An 18,450-nucleotide genomic window follows, 5' to 3' on the forward strand; every position below is an offset into this window, starting at 1 on the left:
GAAGTGTCCAAAGGAGGTGAGCAAGTCAGCAGGTCAGTGACAGTCACGTCAGGGAGCTGTTCTTTACCAAAAGACTCACTGAGTCAGGTTGTCGCGCCAGTCCATGTGTCAGCATGAAGCATCCTTGAGTCAGGCAGACCATCATCCAAGGCATTCAAAACATTCCTGTCTGGAAATGACACCCTCATTGCCGGTCTGTTCTTGAATGCAGAGTTAGGCACAACTGTTGATTTTCTTCTCCAAGTCCATTCCTGAGACTCCTTCTACACTAATAGTCCCTCAGTCATTAGACTGGACTAGCAGGAAGTGGCATGATATTAGGTACTGTTAAACTACTTTCAGTGATCATATTGCACAATCTTTGATAATAAATGTGTGATATTTAATGTGTGATATTGTGATATTTAAATATTTCCCATTTCAATATAAAGATGATGTTCCTTATAATCAACAATCATCCTTTTTCATGCTCACCTTTACTACCTAGAAGAACTTGATCTCCACTGTCCACAGGCACACCCATAGGAATTTTGTTGTAAAAGTTTTGCTTTTTAGCTGATATATGTGCAGGTTTTATGCATTCTAATGGATCTTGAATGGCAATGTATATTCATCATAATTGAACATCTGATCATCCCAGATCATCCCAAAGCACAAATTCAAATATCATGTCAACAGATAGTCAAGGGGTCCTGCCAAATATCAGCTGAAATGGGGCATAATCAGTTGTGCATTGTGAAAGTATAGAAAACGTAAAAGTGTAATATGTGTGGCCATCTGTTCCGGGCTTTTGGTGGTTTTTGGACCAGGTTTCGCAAAGTCTGATTGAATCTTTCAGTGCTCCTGAGGTCCATTGAGTCATATAGGGCTGTGTGTAACCTTTCACCCTCAACATCTTGGAGAATCAGAATGCAATCAACATTAGCACCCTGATCTGAATACAGCCCCTCTGTGAAATCAAAATACAAAATAAGTTATGTCTTCTTTGCAATAGTTTTCCCTGTATCAGTTTGGTGAAAAAAAAGCTTGGTCAATCATGGTCTTCTTCAGACCAAGATCAGACCAAACATTTATGCAGATTAGTTCAAGTTGTAATGATGTGTGGAATGCTATCTTGCTTCTTCTTCAGGTTCAAAACACTTTCTAAAGATACACCTCCTACAGCATCATACTTCTTCACATCCTTCTCTAATACAAGTTAGAAGAACCAGTCATCTCATCAGGTGGATTTCTGTCTCTGTTGCGACTGTTGTCCAGTTTCATCATGTCTCCCTAATGGATCGCAGGAGCAACATACTCAAGATTCTTCTTTTTAGAGACAACCTCTTTAGAGATTTGATTCAGCCCAACACCCATTTTATCTGGTGTTTTGTCATAGTGTCAGGGGATATTTAGAATATCCATTGATTCATGTTCAAACCCTCCTTGAGAGTTTGCTTATGTTCAACAAAGTAAAGAACTTGGCTCAGGCATCTGCCAGCATGCAGCATTTCCATAAAGCTTGAATATGTAGTGGCTGAGATAACTGCATTGTCTGTGTTAGCTGTGTCTGGGAAGCAGAAAATCATGAGACCAGATGTAGGAGTGTCTTGACTTGCTATGTGATAAGCAAGCAGTGCTAATATGCAGAAGCTGGACATGACCCTATAACAACAGTACATCCTTCAGTGATAGCATTCAAAGGAGGCTCTGCCCCAGAGCTCAGACCTAAATAATGTATGTCAGTGGGTTGTTATTGATCCATGCTGCAAACAGATGACCTCTCAGCCAGAGATTGAACTTATTACATTCCACCCACTTGAGTGGTAAAATTTGTAGCCTGTTAGTGACTTTCTAGCAAAATCAATGCCTTCTCTTTGAGACACGTGAGAGTGCAGTTCAAAAACCACTGTTGGCTCCACAGATTCCAGGTCTAGTAAAATCTGGGTGTGCCAAGGTGATACTCCTTCCAAAGGACTGAAAGTCCCATTTCACTCTAGGCTTCAGTTTATAGAACTGAAGCCATGGGAGTAAAGACATTAGCTAGTTTCCAGTTGCATCTTAGTGTAACTGCCATGGTTAAAGAGGTTAATAACTTTCACTAAGCCTTCTCTCTGCATAATGGTGTCACATCCCCCCAACCAGCATGGTTCAAGACACAATGTATGCTTCATTGGGTTCAACTATAATTGTACTACCACAGAGAGATACTCTGACCATGCAACCACGCAACTTGTGACCATGCCCACTAAATGTTCATGCATTAAGTGTTAAATAATATTAATGCCCTGGATAAGATCATGGCTTTGCTGCTCAATAATGAGAGTGTGATAGAAAAACAGCATCATATATTATAACTGTCTTATGCTCACACTAGTCCCTCCTTCATGTGTGACCATCTAGTTTTCCTGCTGTTAGAGTGCAGTGCTGTTTGTAAGATAGCCTTCTGAGTCACTGGACAAGTTGAAACTCTGTGACCTTGAGCATTACAGTTAAAGCACCGCCGATTATTGTGACAGCAGGAGACAGTATCGTGGTTTGTATCTCTACCGACATGGCACAGTGTGCCTGGCCTGGTATGATCATCCTCTCTACAGCTGCACTGTGAAAAATGAGACTGCCACATCTATGCCAATATGTGCTGCAATAGCTTGATTGTATGATTCAGAGAATGGTATTCGTCTGCTCTCACTGCATTCCAGTCCTCTGGTGGCTTACACTTGAAAGTCAGAGCTGGTTGCTGGTTCAGGGTCAGGGCAATAACTGTCATTTCTCAAGTCCTTTCTTAAGTCATTCAGCCATATAAACAGCTTTTTAAAATCTAATCCAGAAATTAATTGTTGGATCTGCAGTGCTTTGCAGTGCTGTTTAAGAATATAATGATGGGTTTGGGACCATGAGTAAGGTCAGCTAATGGCATACTTTTCAAACCTTAACCACATGTGCATCAATACTTCAATACCTACTCAATTCTTCTTCATCTTGTGCCATTATTTCCTTTTTTCTCAGATTCACCCTCATGGATTATCATCTCCTTCTTTCTTAAATATACTCTCATGGATTACTCCCACTCCTGCACTGAGAACTACTCAGTTCCATTCCCTCTGAACACCGGTGATTCACTGATATCAGACTCAACAATTTCTAAATGTGTATGTGTCTGGTTTGATGTCAGTCATGCTAGCCCTTAGTTTACCCTGAATAGTATCACTAAGAAATCAATGCTTGAGGTGATGGACATTATTTTCTCCAGTACTGCTTCCTCTCTGCTAAACATGTCACTGATTAGATCAATGGGCTCACTGGGACTTAAAGAATCTTTAGTAAAGCTGAGTTATGGATTGAGCTTGTATTGGTATGGATTTAAAATGATCGTGCCTAGTAAAGCCACCAACACGCCATCTACCTGAATCCATCAACATCTGTTGTTGAAAGTGCTATAAATATTTGCACCTCAATCAATCTGTTCTGTCATATAATGTATTGCCTGGTATTTTTATTAAAGTCAGAGTCTAAGTCAACTTTATTTTTATTCCTTTTCACCACTGAAATGTTGAGTGTGGAAGGAAGTAGTTACTCCAGATTATGATACTACATTTGGCAGGAAATAGCAGCAAACAACTGTGCAAACAGGTCAACCATGATAATACAATAAATACCGGCAACAGTGCAACCAGTCAAAAAATACAATAAATATGCATTATAAACTGTACACAACACTATTATTAATCTATATAAATCTCTACACAGATTAAACAATCACTTTGCACAGGACAGAACAGTATACAGTATGGTAGGCAGTTAGTATCATGATGGGTGGATTGCTATTTTACATGTATTATACAGTGCATATTTATGAATTCTGATATATTTTAACAGCTCCAACATTGTCAGAGGAGCAGACAGTGTTTACTAATTAAAGTAAGCAAAGTTTATTCTCAAGGGTAAAGTAACTGAGTGCAAGAGGTAGAACATTTAGATACGAGAGCAGAACTGAGGTAGCAGTTCAATTTGAGTGTGCAAGTGTCTGTTTGGCAGATAAGGAGTTGACTGCCTGTGAGGGAGTCAAGCTGCCTGTGAGAAGAAACTGCTCCTAAGTCTAAAGGACTTGGCTCGTATGCTCTGTCCTGACTGGAACCTTGTAAACAGACCATTTGAGAGGTTAGAGAGATGCTTCCTGATGCCGCAGGTCTTTCTGATTCCCTACTCAGTGTAAATGGCATGAAAACTTGATTGAATTGAAGCATAAACTGAACACTATAAACAGCATTCTAATGTAAATGACTTTATTGTCCAAGTGAGATATAGCCAGGTGGAAGGCAGAGGTTATGGCATTCTTTAGGGAACCTCCTTGTCCACTTTACATGAGTTGCAGTAACATACATCACCTGGTCACTAGTTAGAGATGTGATCCTCACTGCTGCTTTGGTGTTGGATGCTTCACAACGGGCATAGAAGGTGACTGTATGTAAGGGAGGCATCGCTGGTGCCCATGGGGTGAGTTTTCTTCCTGTATTCAGTGCGAGTTTGAGCATGTGGTTTTCTTGAAATTTTATTCCAAAGCAGGCCTTGGCTTTCTTGGCACTGATGGTTAGTCTGTTCTTGGCTGCACTGAGTGCTACTCTGTCACCTGATCAGAAATGTATTATCACATGTCTTGAGCAGGAAACACACCTGCATTTAGTCACAGCTGCTTGTTTGGTTTTATAGTCATGTAGACAAACTTATAGGATATCCTAGTCACCAGATAAGTGCTGCGCTAAAAGGTTTGGAACATTAAAGCTCATGTGTACTATGCATTTTTTCTCTTTTGGTCACCACTTCCATATATGGTATTATATGCATTTCAGAAAAACTGACCAGAGCCATAAGTTTGGCTTATTCTTAGATGTCTGTATGGTCCCCAAAAGAAGCAGAATCCTTATCATGCTTTAGGGCAGCTGAAACAGCCCTGCAGAGTAAAAACCGCTCCATATGGCCACACTTCAATGGTTTTTATAACTGACTTTTTTATTTCAGCAATGGTTGGTATATGGGGATCAGCAGTACAAAAGTATCATATAATATCATATGCATATGTTCACATTTAAAGATTTATTCCAGTGATATCTATATCAGTTAAAAGACAACTGCATCCCAAAATATTCTGAGTTAGATTCATACAAGGAAGAGGAAAGAGGGGAGTCGGTGTAATAAGGACAATGGGACGTCCCAACAGGGAAGAGGAAGCAACCAAATATGGCCATGTCAATTAGAATAACAATACTATCTGTGCAAACAGATTATAAATTCTCTTTAAACAGTTAAAGTCTCTTAATTTTTTATTGAAAATTTGCAGCAATGACCTTGCAGCCTTATTTTAATCATGACCTTCAGCCACCTCTTAGCTATGGCCTACAGTCTCAAGACAACCAAATTATACAGTTTCAACACAACAACATCCTACAGTCCCAACATGACATTATACAGTCTCAAAATAACCACATCCTATAGTTTCAACATGAGTACATTATACAGTTTCATCTCAACCACATCTTTCAGTCTCAACTACACTCTACAGCCTTATTTCAACTACAGCCTACACTGTCATGTTGTCCACATCCCACTATGTAAACCTTTATGTTTCTTCTCAACCATGGCTCACACCCTGGATATTTATTTCAACTATACCATATAGCCTCATGTCAACCATGTTCCTGCGATACTAGTCTACCTACACCTACATACATCAACAAAATTGCAGTTTGCAGTTTGATAAATAGTTATCAGAAGTGCTAATCCCTCCCCAATTGTTCATCATTACTGGTGTAATGTGCAGTGTCAGACAGCCTTCCCTCAGCTAGTCTGTGTGAGATAATACAGACATCTCCTCAGTTTGAGCATTGGAAGTATACCTTCTGCCTGATTAACCCAGAAATGGAGCCAATAGCCTATAAGCTTGAATACTCCAGGGAACAGCTGCTGCCCTACAGGCTCTGTGAAAACTACAAGTGCATTCATCACATAAAAAAAGTTACTTCTTACCCTCAAAAATGTAATGAGGCAAAAAAATTATTATAATTAAACTGAGCATAATTTGGTTGTGTTTTACATTCGTTTTATGCATTTTTATTAATTTATAAGGACCAGATACAAATATGATTATACCATATTTTAATAAATTAACATATAATGAAAATATTGCTTTGGACTATGAAACCTAGTGGTTTGGAGGCTGCTAAGATCATGCTGGCATGCTGAATTGTACTGTCAGTACTTTTAGTATCAAGACCACTGAACAGCAGTAGTTGCTCCTTCTGAAAACAATGAGGTTGCGATTGGGATTTCTAGCATGTCAACGTTCTGACCTTGACCACAATGCAGAATTACAAAGACAATCTTGCAGTGACTATTTCAGCATGTGATTTCAAATCCAATTAAAGATCTATGGTATGAATTGAAGAGAGCAGTCTAAAAGCACTGACCTACACAATTATTAGGCAAGCCATATTATCATTTTTATGCATATTTTCCAACTCCAAGCTATATAAACTTGAATGCTTATTGGATTTAAGCATATCAAGTGATGTGTATTTCTGTAATGAGGGAGGGTGTGGCCTAAGGAGAACAACACCCTATATCAAGGTGTGCATAATTATTAAGCAGCTTCTTTTCCTTAGGCAAAATGGGCCAAAAAAGAGATTTAACTGACTCTGAAAAGTCAAACATTGTAAAAAATATTTCAGAGGGATGCAGCACTCTTAAAATTGCTAAGATATTGGGGCATGGTCACAGAAGCATCAAATATTTTATATTCAACAGGGTCGCAAGAAACATGTTGAGGAAAAAAGATGCAAATTAACTGCCAAAGATTTGAGCAGAATCAAACATGAAGCAACCAGGAACCCATTGTCCACCAGTGCTGTCTTATTCCCAAACTGCAACCTACCTGGAGTGCCCAGAAGTACAAAGTGTTCAGTACTCAAAAACATGGCCAAGGTAAGGTAGGCTGAAATTTGACCACCACTGAACAAGACACAAGATGAATCTTCAAGACTGGGCCAAGAAATATCTGAAGACAGATTTTTCAAAGGGTTTATAGACTGATGAGGTGAGAGATGCTCTTGACGGACCATATGGATGGGCCATTGGCTGGAACAGTTACGGGCACAGCACTCCACCAACACATGCACCAGCAAGGTGGAAGTGGGGTACTGCTATGAGCTAGTATTATTAAAGATAAGCTAGATGGACTCCAAATCATCTTCTAAACTTACTGCCAGTTTTTAGAATACACTTTCTTTAAGCAGTGGTACAAGGAAAAAGTCCTGATTTTTATGCAGGACAATGCTCCAATTCATGCATTGAAGTACTCCACTGCATGGCTAGCCAGTAAAGGCCTTAAAGATGAAAGAATAATGACATGGCCCCCTTCCTGACCTCACCTAAACCCTATTGAGAACTTGTGGGCCTCTTAAATGGGAGATTTATGGTGAAGGAAAACAGTACAGCTCTCTGAGCAGTGTCTGGGAGGCTGTGGTTGCTGCTGCACGAAAAGTTGATCATCAACAGATTAAGAGACTGACAGACTCTATGAATGGAAAGCTTATGACTGTTATTGAAAAGGGGTGGCTATATTGGTCCATTTTTTTTTGTCAGAAATGTTTATTTGTAAATTGAGTTGTTTGTTTATTATTCTCACTTTAACATGAAAATAACAAGTGAGATGGGAACATTTCCATGTTTCATTTAGTTGCATTATTCTGAACATTAATAGTTGCCCAATAAATTATGCACACACATTCTCTTAAGAAAGCCAAAACCTCAATTTTACTTTCTTAAATGTTCAGGTCTGAGAATTATTAACATTTTGGATTGACCGAGAGCACTGTAGTTGTTCAATAATGAAATGAATCCTCAAAAATACAACTTGCCTAATATTTGTGCACACAGTATATTGACTTCATGACTTTTGCATGTAAAGGTTATCCAAAGGCCTCTATTAAGTTAAAAACAGTTTTTATATTACATTTTAAGAAGTGTACAACAAATCGCAGACTAGAAATTAACCACTTTTTTACTCTTAAAATTCACCTTCATGAAAATTGATTTAGAGAGTGTAGTGCTACACTAAGAAATAGCAACAAATGCAGAATTGTACACTTGGAATTTTATTGATCTTCAGAAATACAATGTGCCCCAACAAAGTCATTCTACTCTTCTCTCAGCATTTAGCCTAAGTTTATTTCATTCACCATCTGCATAGTCCTTGTGTCCTTGTGAGTTTGATGTAGATGTAAGTGGTCTAACTCAGCAAGATCAAAGTGGCAATTACAAGCCCTCCTATGTTAACTTGCTTTTGTATGGCTCTAGAGTCACACTGCCAGGCATCTGAAAAGCAATTAAAAGTACTAAATATGATATTAAGTTATGGCAAAACCTGATAACAAGTAATGTTTAAGTTTGTTATTTGCAGAGTTGATAAGTAGTATAATGAACACTATTTTAGAAATAATTGAAATCACTGTCATCATTAAGAATTTACACTTTGAAAAGGTGTTAATTACTATTTAGACAATTGCCTGATGTAGTAAAAATATTTGTCAAGTTTCCATTATATGCTGCATGTAATATCACTAACAGTTTAAACCTAAATTTGGGTCAAGATTGGGTCACAAATGTGTAAAAATGTGCACTTTATGCTTGTTTACAATGACTGTATCATACTATATGTCAGTCAAAAAGCCTGGAAGATCTGGAACTAAATTGATTGATCCAGGGCAATATTCAGGCTTTCCGCAGCAAATAAGATCCTGTTAAAATTGTGCAGAGAAATTAATTGCCTGACTTTCGAGTGGCTGCTAGCATTTTGTGGTAGGGCTGGATATGAGAATGACTCCATTCACCTCCCATGGCTACAGCCATCTATCAATCTGGGTGTAATTACTCCTGGGGTGCCATCAGAGTGATGGTCCGTCTGCTGGCCCTCCCCTTTGAAAGTGTGTGTAATAATGGCCAGACCTGCTACTGTGTGGGGTGGAGGGGGGAGTCAGGGAGGACTGGGATGGATAGCTGAGCCTGGGTGGAAGTGTGTAGGTTGTGCTCAGATCCAGCTGTCTCAGGAGGGGCACTCTTTTGAAGACAAAGGGAGACCTGCTTTTGCTGGAACTGGATAGGGCAAATGAGAATTTGGGAAGCAGTGATGAATATCACCTGGTCTTAGACATATTTAACAAGGGACAAATGCCACCAGTCTTCTGGAAACGCACAGAGCTATGTCCAGCATACAAACAAACACAGACCCTCAGGGTGGATATCAAGGTTAAGAACTGATAAGAACCAGAAACTGAATTACAGGATTAAACACACTGAAACATTCGCAAACTTCCTCATGTGTGGAGGCCTGAATTGTTTCTCCAGAGCAGCAGCCATCACTTCGAGGAGACTCTGCACTATACAGCTGGTGCCTGTGACAAGATTAGGCTATCTCATTTTGCACATGGATGACTGGCTCCTTGGGCCTCTGGTATCATCACTGACCCACTTCCTCACTCAATCCAGCAATGGAAAACATGTCTATTCTCAACTGGATTACTTTCCCCTGAGCCACCTGCCTGCAAAGAGCCATATTCAGGTCATACCATCTAACATAGTAGCACAGGAACAAGACATGTCCTACACAATTATCAGCAAACAGCGTAATCTTACATTTCTGACTAAAACCTTCGGAGCTCCCCCACTTTGTTTAAAGCTTCCATTCAATATTTTCCAATAATAAACACAAGATAATAAATTGTGCTCAACACCATCCAAACAACTTCTGTATGAAAAATGCAACCACTGGTTTCCCACAGTACACTTTCAGCTTTATCAGGTGTACTCTCTCGTTTGCCCAAATCCACCCGAGGTGACCTTGTTGAATGCTTGTGCCTTTGTGCCACAAAGCTGGGCACAATCTTGCTGTTTGAAAGAGTCTTTCTGATGCTCTTCCACCAGCCTCTGAAAGGCTAGGGCTTCTCATCCATTTCCACCTCAACAACTCACAGGCAACACTTCAAAAGAACTGAAAGAAAGACTAAGCAATCTGTTACCACTTGTTATAACCTTGTTATAAAATGTCAAACAAACAGTCTGAGTACTTATGAATTATGAAACTGATACACACTCTGAAATATCATGTACAACAGTGAAATCTACATAGCAAGCATGCCAACTGATTTGTTACAAAATTGCAATAAATTACACTGCAGAGGACAACATGACAAATGTTTCCTGAAAATGTGCTCAGTGATTTTAAAGTCCCACATGGTAAGTGGCAGATGAAGCCAGTAATCTCCAGGAGAGCTAAACCCTATGCTGTCATCCACCTGAGAATCATACCACCACTTTCCCTAGCCAAAAACCCAGTAATCCATTTCCAAAATTCTTCATCACCATGGATTTTTGTGTGTGTATGTGCGTGTGTGTGTGTGTGTGTGTGTGTGTGTGTGTGTGTGTGTGAGAGAGAGAGACAGAGAGAGAGGGAGAGAGGCTACTAACAAAATACTTGACAAATGTCTAAATAGGTACGGAATTTGAAAATCCTATGAACATTATGAACAAGCTGAAGTCGTTGGCAAATTTACCAAATCTCCACATATCTTACAAAGCATGTGGTTATCAGTCTTTATCTTTAATACAAATCTTTTTAAAATACTAAATAGACATACAATACCCATATGGGGATTCCCATTTTAAACTTTATTTGCCCACCACTGATTTAGGTCCGAAAAATTAGAATAGTGTGTATCATAAAACTAGCATATTTGTTTAAATCCCCTTTGGTCTGAGTATCAAAACTGGGGAGCAGTCATTTTGCTTCGACTCATGCGCATTGATTATGTGAGCAATGCATTATAAATTAAGTTAAATAATAATAAGTTAATTTCTTTAAAAAAAAAATTTTCTGATAGTTTGAATCTTCAGTTATATATTAACTGTCAGCAAACACTGACATTTAATATCCAGATAATAGTCTGGACTTCTACATACCAACTCTGGCCCATTTTGTAATTTAATCTAAACAGTTTACTGCCATCATGCCCAATTTATTGTTCATAGTGAAGTGTTAGGGCAGTGCTTTCCAGGAACAACAGAATTAGCATAGTCTGTTTATTCTTTCTAGGTTATTTAATAATGAGTTTGTGTATGTGTGCATGGAGTGTCTATGTGTGTATGGCTGTCAGAGCTTAATTATTTGAATTCTAAATTATTTTAAGGAATAATTAAGGTGATCATCCTTCCCTGCTCTTAGTAGTGGTTTGGGATTTAGAATAATTGCCTATTTCTTTTAAAAGCCACAAAATAAATCATAGAAATGGCAGGTGATAATCAGCAAAGAGACAGTCAAGGTGGAAGGAGCCCTGGGGCTATGAGCTCTAGCTGTGGATAACTCTCTATGCAGATGGAAAGCAGCATCTACTTTAATTAAACCACCATTACATAATACTAATTTTTTATAGCATACATACATATTTTATAAGAATGGGCAATATATGTAACCCTGTGCTTCTTGTCTTTTACTGAAAGACAAGATATAAATGACTTTATGTGACATTTATGGACTTGCCTAATGCATATAACTTTCCTGCTCTTGTAATTATTTCACTGTACTGCTTTCAATATACATTTCTTTCTCATTTTAGATTAAAACATAATTCCAAATATATCCAACAATGTAAAATGTAGAATATAAAAGCAATCCCCAAATATAACAGTGATGATTAATACACGGGCAATTAGTCAGTGAATAAATGTGTGTGCATGTCTGTGTGTCTGTATATATATATCTCCCACTTGCCATCCTTTTTTCCTTCAATCTTGGGTCCTGTACCAGAGTCTTGGCTGTTCCCATGACTACACTCTTCTGGACTAAGATCTCAGATGTTGTTCTTGGGACTTGCTATAGCCATTCTCCTGGTTTGGGGGTCATAGCCCCTAGTGCTCCTAATATCATGGGAACCACTATTGGCTTTACTGTCCACATATTTTCTAGCGCTTCTTTCAGCCCTTGGTATTTTTTTGAGCTTTTTGTGTTCCTTGGTCCTGATATTGCACTCACTTGGGCTTGATACATATATTACTATGTCCCTCTTATGTTCTTTATCCATCACTACTATGTCTGGTTGGTTAGCCATTGCCATTTTGTCAGTTGGATCTGGACGTCCTATAGGATCTTAGCTCAGACATTCTCCACCAATTTTAGTGGCGTGTCAGACTTTGACCTCGGAACATCCAGCCTGTACTTTTCACAGATGTTTCTGTATAATATGCTAGCCACTTGGTTATAGTGTTCATTACTTGGGCAGTCTTCCAGGTGTACTCCTGGATTGTTAATGTTTCATCCTGGATAGTGGCACTGGTGCTCACTAATATCTCTGCCCCCCTCCTTCTTCTTAGTGTAGTCTCAGAGTGGTGGATTTGGGTTGAAAACTTCCATGCATTGTTTGTTGAGCAGTTTCTTTATCTTGATGTCAGTGGTTTCTATCTCCTCCTTTGGCCAGCTGATTATGCCAGCAGTGTATCTGATGACTAGTAGAGCATAGGTGTTGAATTTTGTTCTTCCCATTCACCTGACTTCTCAGGTCCTGCCTCACTCGTTGTAGATATTTGGCTGTGGCTACTTCATGAGTATAATATTATTATTGCTAGGTCACTGAATTCCTTATTTGGTTGTCATGTTCTGCCTCTGTTGATTGTGCCTCCTGCTTTCCCATTGGCTGCCTGGATGCCAAGATGTTAGCTGTTCTTTTCCTATAGGTTACCTGGATACCCTGCTGAAGGCAAATGGAAACCTTAACAAAGATGAGGAAAGCGTTTTAGGAAATTAGACCCCAGATATAAATATGAATGGATATGAATTACATTTTGGTTGTGGTATCTTTGTTCTTCTGTTCTTACCTCTCTTCATCCAGGGTTTTTGTAGCTTGGTAATGTTTTGTTAGCCACCTCACTCTTTATATAATTCTTAGCAAAATACAGGTAATTAGTAACGTTCTGGTAATTATTAAAAATAACTTGCTAATAAGTGATGTTTATGGGTAAACTTGCATGCTGTTGTAATCCAATTTCTTAACTGTCTCACAGTTTTACTCATAACCAAACTGATCTATTTTCTCACTTGATCTATAACTACCACTTACCCCAAAAGGAGAGGAAAGCCCATGCATGCACATTCAATGCACGTTAGAAAAAGTAACTGTACAAATATTCAGTCAGAGGGCGGGTGCAACCACTTGTACCTATTATTTAGTCTACGTAACGTAGGTAGGTTGTTGTTTACTTCTTGTGCAGCTGTTATATTTATGTTTGGGAATAGTTCAACTTGTGTGGGGTTTTGTTCTTTACTCTTTGTTGGCAATGTCTATGTTCTCTTTCTCACCCGTACAGTGTGTAACAGAGCAAAATGAGCTGACCATTCTGGAAGGGGTTGTAACAAAGAAGAAAACAGAACAGACAACACTAAGCATAACGACTTAATTAGGCATTCACATAAGAGCTGCCTAATTAACAGTGAATCAAGCATTTAATATGCCACTGGTTTATGGGTAATAAACTATGAAAATATGTCTTAATATATAGAACATTAAACTGCTAAAAAGTATTTCTGTGAAAGAAAACAACATTATTAAAACAGCTAAGTCTTAAGTAATATAGAATATGGGATAATCTATAAACTATGTCGGTCTGGCTGAGCTCTTGTCACGGAACGCTCGCCTCACGGAACGCTCGCCTCCCGCGAGTCACGTGGTTTCCCACTTACAGTGGGAGGATACTCGTTTGTGGTCACGCCTGCAAACACCTGCACCTCGTCCTGTCTGTATATTTAAACCCTCGTCATAGTGTATGGGATCGTTGGTTGTTGTTGATGTAATGTATTAATGTCAAGGTTAATGGTCTTTATTGTTAACTGTTACATGTTATTGTTCTTCGTGTGTCATAGTAGTGAGCGCCGTTATCGTTCTGTGTAAATAAATGTTCGTCCACGTCCCTCGGGCCACCGGCGTTACAGATGTAGCCCATCGTCAGGGATGTTTTTAAATTCATGCTCGAGCTACTCGAGCTTGGCCTTTCGAAATATGTTTCCTCTAAAACGGATTCTCACCTGAATCATTAACATTAGTCGAATGTTAGAATTTTATCGGCCGTGATTAAGTGAAACATCGGCTTAAAATGGGGAAAAAAAGGGTATTTGAATGTCTGTTTGAAAACGTTTTTCCAGTAATGTTAAGAGGCAAGTAGAAATGGTCATCAGTAAATCGACAGGTTTATGCCACAGTGAACAGGGAGAGCTATTATATCAATAAATTTGGCTAATGGCTAATGCAGACATCATTATATTAACAGGATTATCGGTTCACGTTTTTACGTTCCCCAACAGTAAAAAGTATTTTCTTCTGCCGCGTTAAACTACCTATCTAATTTTGGTTGCTTTACTTGTACTTTAGGAGCCTGAAACGTGTGAAATCTCCTCATCCACCTTTTTTATCCTGCTATTGTAAGAATGCACGTAAGTCAAGGTCATCCATCTTCTGCCTTCATGTTTAGTGAGGTGGGCGATCTAATTGTGCATTTACATGATCAGATGCCTCCTCTTCGGCTAGCAAGCACGTGGGTTTGAACAATCCGGTCCCCTGCGTCATCCATATGAAATTTTAAAGTTTGACCGAGTTTCATAACATTAAACTAACCAACAAGTGAACAGAATCTAGGTTAACCTTTCAAATAAAATTGTTGAGCATTAAAAACCTTCAGGAGACCCAATCTGCAACTCTTCTCCAGTCACTGTTGTGTTGATCCCAGTAACTAATTTGGCAAGAATGGATCAGAAAGATCAGGGAATCCTGATGCTGCAGTAATGATGCTTTCCCTCCATATCACACAGGAGTGTTTTAAAACCAAACGAATGTTTCAGGAATAGCGTTGTTGACACTAAGCTTGCAAACAGCAGCTATTTTCTAGTGTTCCTAGGATTCACTTACATAAATTTCAGCTGGGCTCAACATTTTGCAGCTATGCATGCCCGCAACTTGATGTGCTAGACTCCTCATGTAGTGTGTGTGTGTGGTCTAGTCTGATGGAACCAACGCTTCCCATTGAAAGTGAATGGGATCCGTTGCATGGTGTTACCAGTGTTACGATGCCTTTAGAGGAGGAGACTGGGCCTGGATGATACTGTAGCATAACTTTAGTGTCAGTAGTGCTAAAGTGCACTGTTTTTAATAAATCTGAGATATGGGGGGGGGGGAATTGTTAAGCCCCAAACACCCCTGGTTGGGTTATTACAACAGATGACTACTGAATTATAAAGTAAAAATGTTTACTTTCTTCCTATAACTAGTGAAGGCCAGCCCATATTCAAATACAGCTTTCAGTGATAAATGTGTGAGCGATCACTCATTAATTTCCAAAAGTGTGTAAATTAAACTATAAGGACCATTATCCTATATTACTTTTTCTGAAGAATCCTATGCACCGTCTGTAATAAAATGTGGCAGGCTTTGTGTAAGTTCCATGTTCAGCACAAACCCAGCTAAACATCACCCAAGGAGTAACCACATTTTTTGCTGGCTTTTGTTTGAGAGAAGTACCATAGCTAGACTAGAAAAACACTTCTTAATATCCCCGTTTAGCACCAAGAACTGACTGAAATGTAATACCAACATCTCCATGCATATTACATAAAAGTTGTGTAGATATTGTCTTTTTTTGCCATTAACTTGACATAATGCACATTTTTTTATAACAAGGCAGTTGACTTATGATGACTTGTGTGCCCAAATATAAGAAATCTACAACATGTATTGGCAAATTAGGGATGGCATTAATCCGGGTGTGTGCATTGTGTGTTTGTACATGGAAACTCAGCCATTTGTCAATCATGGCTATATCACTGACACAGCAGCATTCAGTGAGTCAGCTGCTCCAAGTAGAGTGACATAAAAGAAGTAAATGAAGCACGCCACTTTGTTGCCTGGAGATGGGATATTGATATCCCGTGTAGTGAAGATGTAATTCCACACAGAAAACGATTTATGTATCCTTTATCTACCTCAGGCTTGTATGAAGCCTGTTGCTAATTTAAAACATCCCTCAGGAGCAGGCTATCAGCATCTCTCACCTTCCCTGTGTACTGTATCATCTTGCAATCTAAAATCCTCTGGTCTGTGCACATGCATGTAATGTGTCCCAATAAATCTGCTTGTGGAGCAGTCTTGACTCCAGCCACATGAGAACAGGGATTGAGCTGTGTCTGCTGATCAGGGCTAATCAGAGGCCTAATCTCGTCCAAGATAGGACAGACACATTGTCACACTGAAGCATGAGCACATCTCCACTTTTAGCCCCTGGGTGTGAGCATTCTCAGCTGGTTAGGGATGGATTTATATGAGGCTGGATGGTCTCCTCACAGAGCACAGCAACCCCCATTCCCTGCTTGCTACCTAGACTGACTGCGCATAAAGAGAGCAGCTCCACATTCTCATTATACATTAGACACAAACTCCTTGTGATTTATGGGGAGGCTGGCAACCAGCACCAAATTTATTGTGAATTACCGGATGCATAATGCTTTGTGCAAATCAGATTCAGGAACTTTAAGATAATGTGTGAGAACTATGCAGAGCTGGGACAAAAGGAAAAGAAAACCTATGAAAGTGCTCTGCAGCAGCAGATGGTCCGAGTTGGACATTAGACTTTCTGCATAAATCTAAAGAATAAAAGTGCTGGCTGAGGGAGTTTAGGCTAACTCATAAGCAGAAAAGACAAGGTTTAGCAGAATGGCACTTTTCTTTAGCTTCTAGATTAATAGAGGGAGCAGATAGAATGTGACAGCTCATTGTGCTTGGCCAGGGATGAAGATATAGAATCGCAAGCAGAGTAGACCATTTCAAACCTATGTATCATATGGCTTTTTGATCTTTCCCCTTTTGGGGGTTTACAATGGCAACATTCCACAAGTAATTGCACAGTGACACATTTATGTTGTTTGGCCCTGTAAACAAGCACACTGAAATCAAAATGAAATAATGAGTGTCTTATGTGCACAACAATACTTCAATTACTGGCAAAAGATCAGGTTATGGCAAGAGTTCAGATGAAGTGTTTGCATGAATAGCAATACCACAATTATGTGAAAACCCCTGTTTACAAGGCATCAGTGAAATAATTGGGTTTCTTTTCACAGACTCAAGCAGATGCATTTGTTACATAGCCACATATATGCACTGTTACTTTGTCAGATGTTCCTATTTAAATAAAATTCTAACATTTTTGTAAAGCTATTCACATGCTCAGATTACTAAAATTGTTAAGCATTAATGTCATCTGGTTTTATTAATTGAAATTAGGACCTTATCCAAATTGAACAAATCTGGTGTTTACATGATGGGTTAGATGGAAAAAGATGTAAACACACTTAAAGCTGCAGTTGGTAGGATTAAAAAGAAAGCGGCCTTATCTTAAAAATGTGAACAAGTACCACTTCCAGGCCCATCTCCCTCCCTCTCCACTGTGCTTCAGCTCCGCCTCCAAAGTCCCTCCCTGCAGAGTAGGCTGCTGTTCATGTTGAGACATTTCAACATTGCTGGCCAACAAACAGAAATAAATCTTTTAGACATGAAATGTAATCTACGGTAATGTCTATTTGGAAAAAGAAGAAAGAACTAGCACACACATTTCAGTTCTTATATGTTTGTTTGATAACACAATCTCTCATGAATAGTGCTAAATAAGCTGTAACCCAGTTATGAGAACATTTAGCTGAGAGCAAAGGCACACATCAATATCAGGAAAAAATGACAAACTAATATGACTGCCTGGGCACCTCACAAAGAGATTTTCAGCAAATTTCAAATAAAACAACTCTAAACAGGAACCTTAGCACCTGAAACAAGCTAATGCTAGTCTGATTTTTAAAAAAAAATTAAATCAAAAATAAATCAGGCAGGGGTAATTAGCTAGATTGTTGAGCAGAAATGTGGCGAACTCTGCATCGGTTCTGAATCCTTTCAGGTCCCATAGCTATTTCCACCTCTGAAATGTTGCTCTGATGTTTATTGTTGTTTTATCTTAGGTTCAGTCTAATTGTTTCTTTTTCGCTTGTTTTTCTTCATTTGTAATCTTCTGTATACTTCATTTTGTAATGTAAGCTGTTGTTGGCAAAGGAGGGATAGGAAGTTTTTTCACTGATGGTGGTTGTTTATCCGCCATTGCTTTTGCAAAGCTCCTGGAGCCACTCACTGATTGCGCTAGACTGAAGGAGATGCACAAGCAATAATTGACACTCCGTCAGACACTCTGATAGGTTGTTTTGATTTGGGCACAGTGGATTCTTGCAAATGGAATTAGGAGGAGAAAGTGGATCCAGAAGAACTGGATTTTTTCATAGACTATCTATCTCATGTACTACTGTCAGGGCACATTGACAGTTTTACCAAATTTGATAAAGTTGTT

General features: G+C 39.0%; 1 protein-coding gene across 4 annotated transcripts in view; it reads right to left on the reverse strand.

The window, feature by feature from the left end:
• The window catches only part of LOC113573671 (leucine-rich repeat and immunoglobulin-like domain-containing nogo receptor-interacting protein 1), an 89,453-nt gene that overhangs the window by 47,449 nt on the left and 23,554 nt on the right, over nucleotides 1–18,450 (reverse strand). The gene's annotated exons all lie outside the window — the stretch shown is intronic.

The sequence above is a fragment of the Electrophorus electricus genome, chromosome 4 (assembly GCF_041902795.1).
Source record: "Electrophorus electricus isolate QZ-2024a chromosome 4, ASM4190279v1, whole genome shotgun sequence".
Lineage (NCBI taxonomy): Eukaryota > Metazoa > Chordata > Actinopteri > Gymnotiformes > Gymnotidae > Electrophorus > Electrophorus electricus.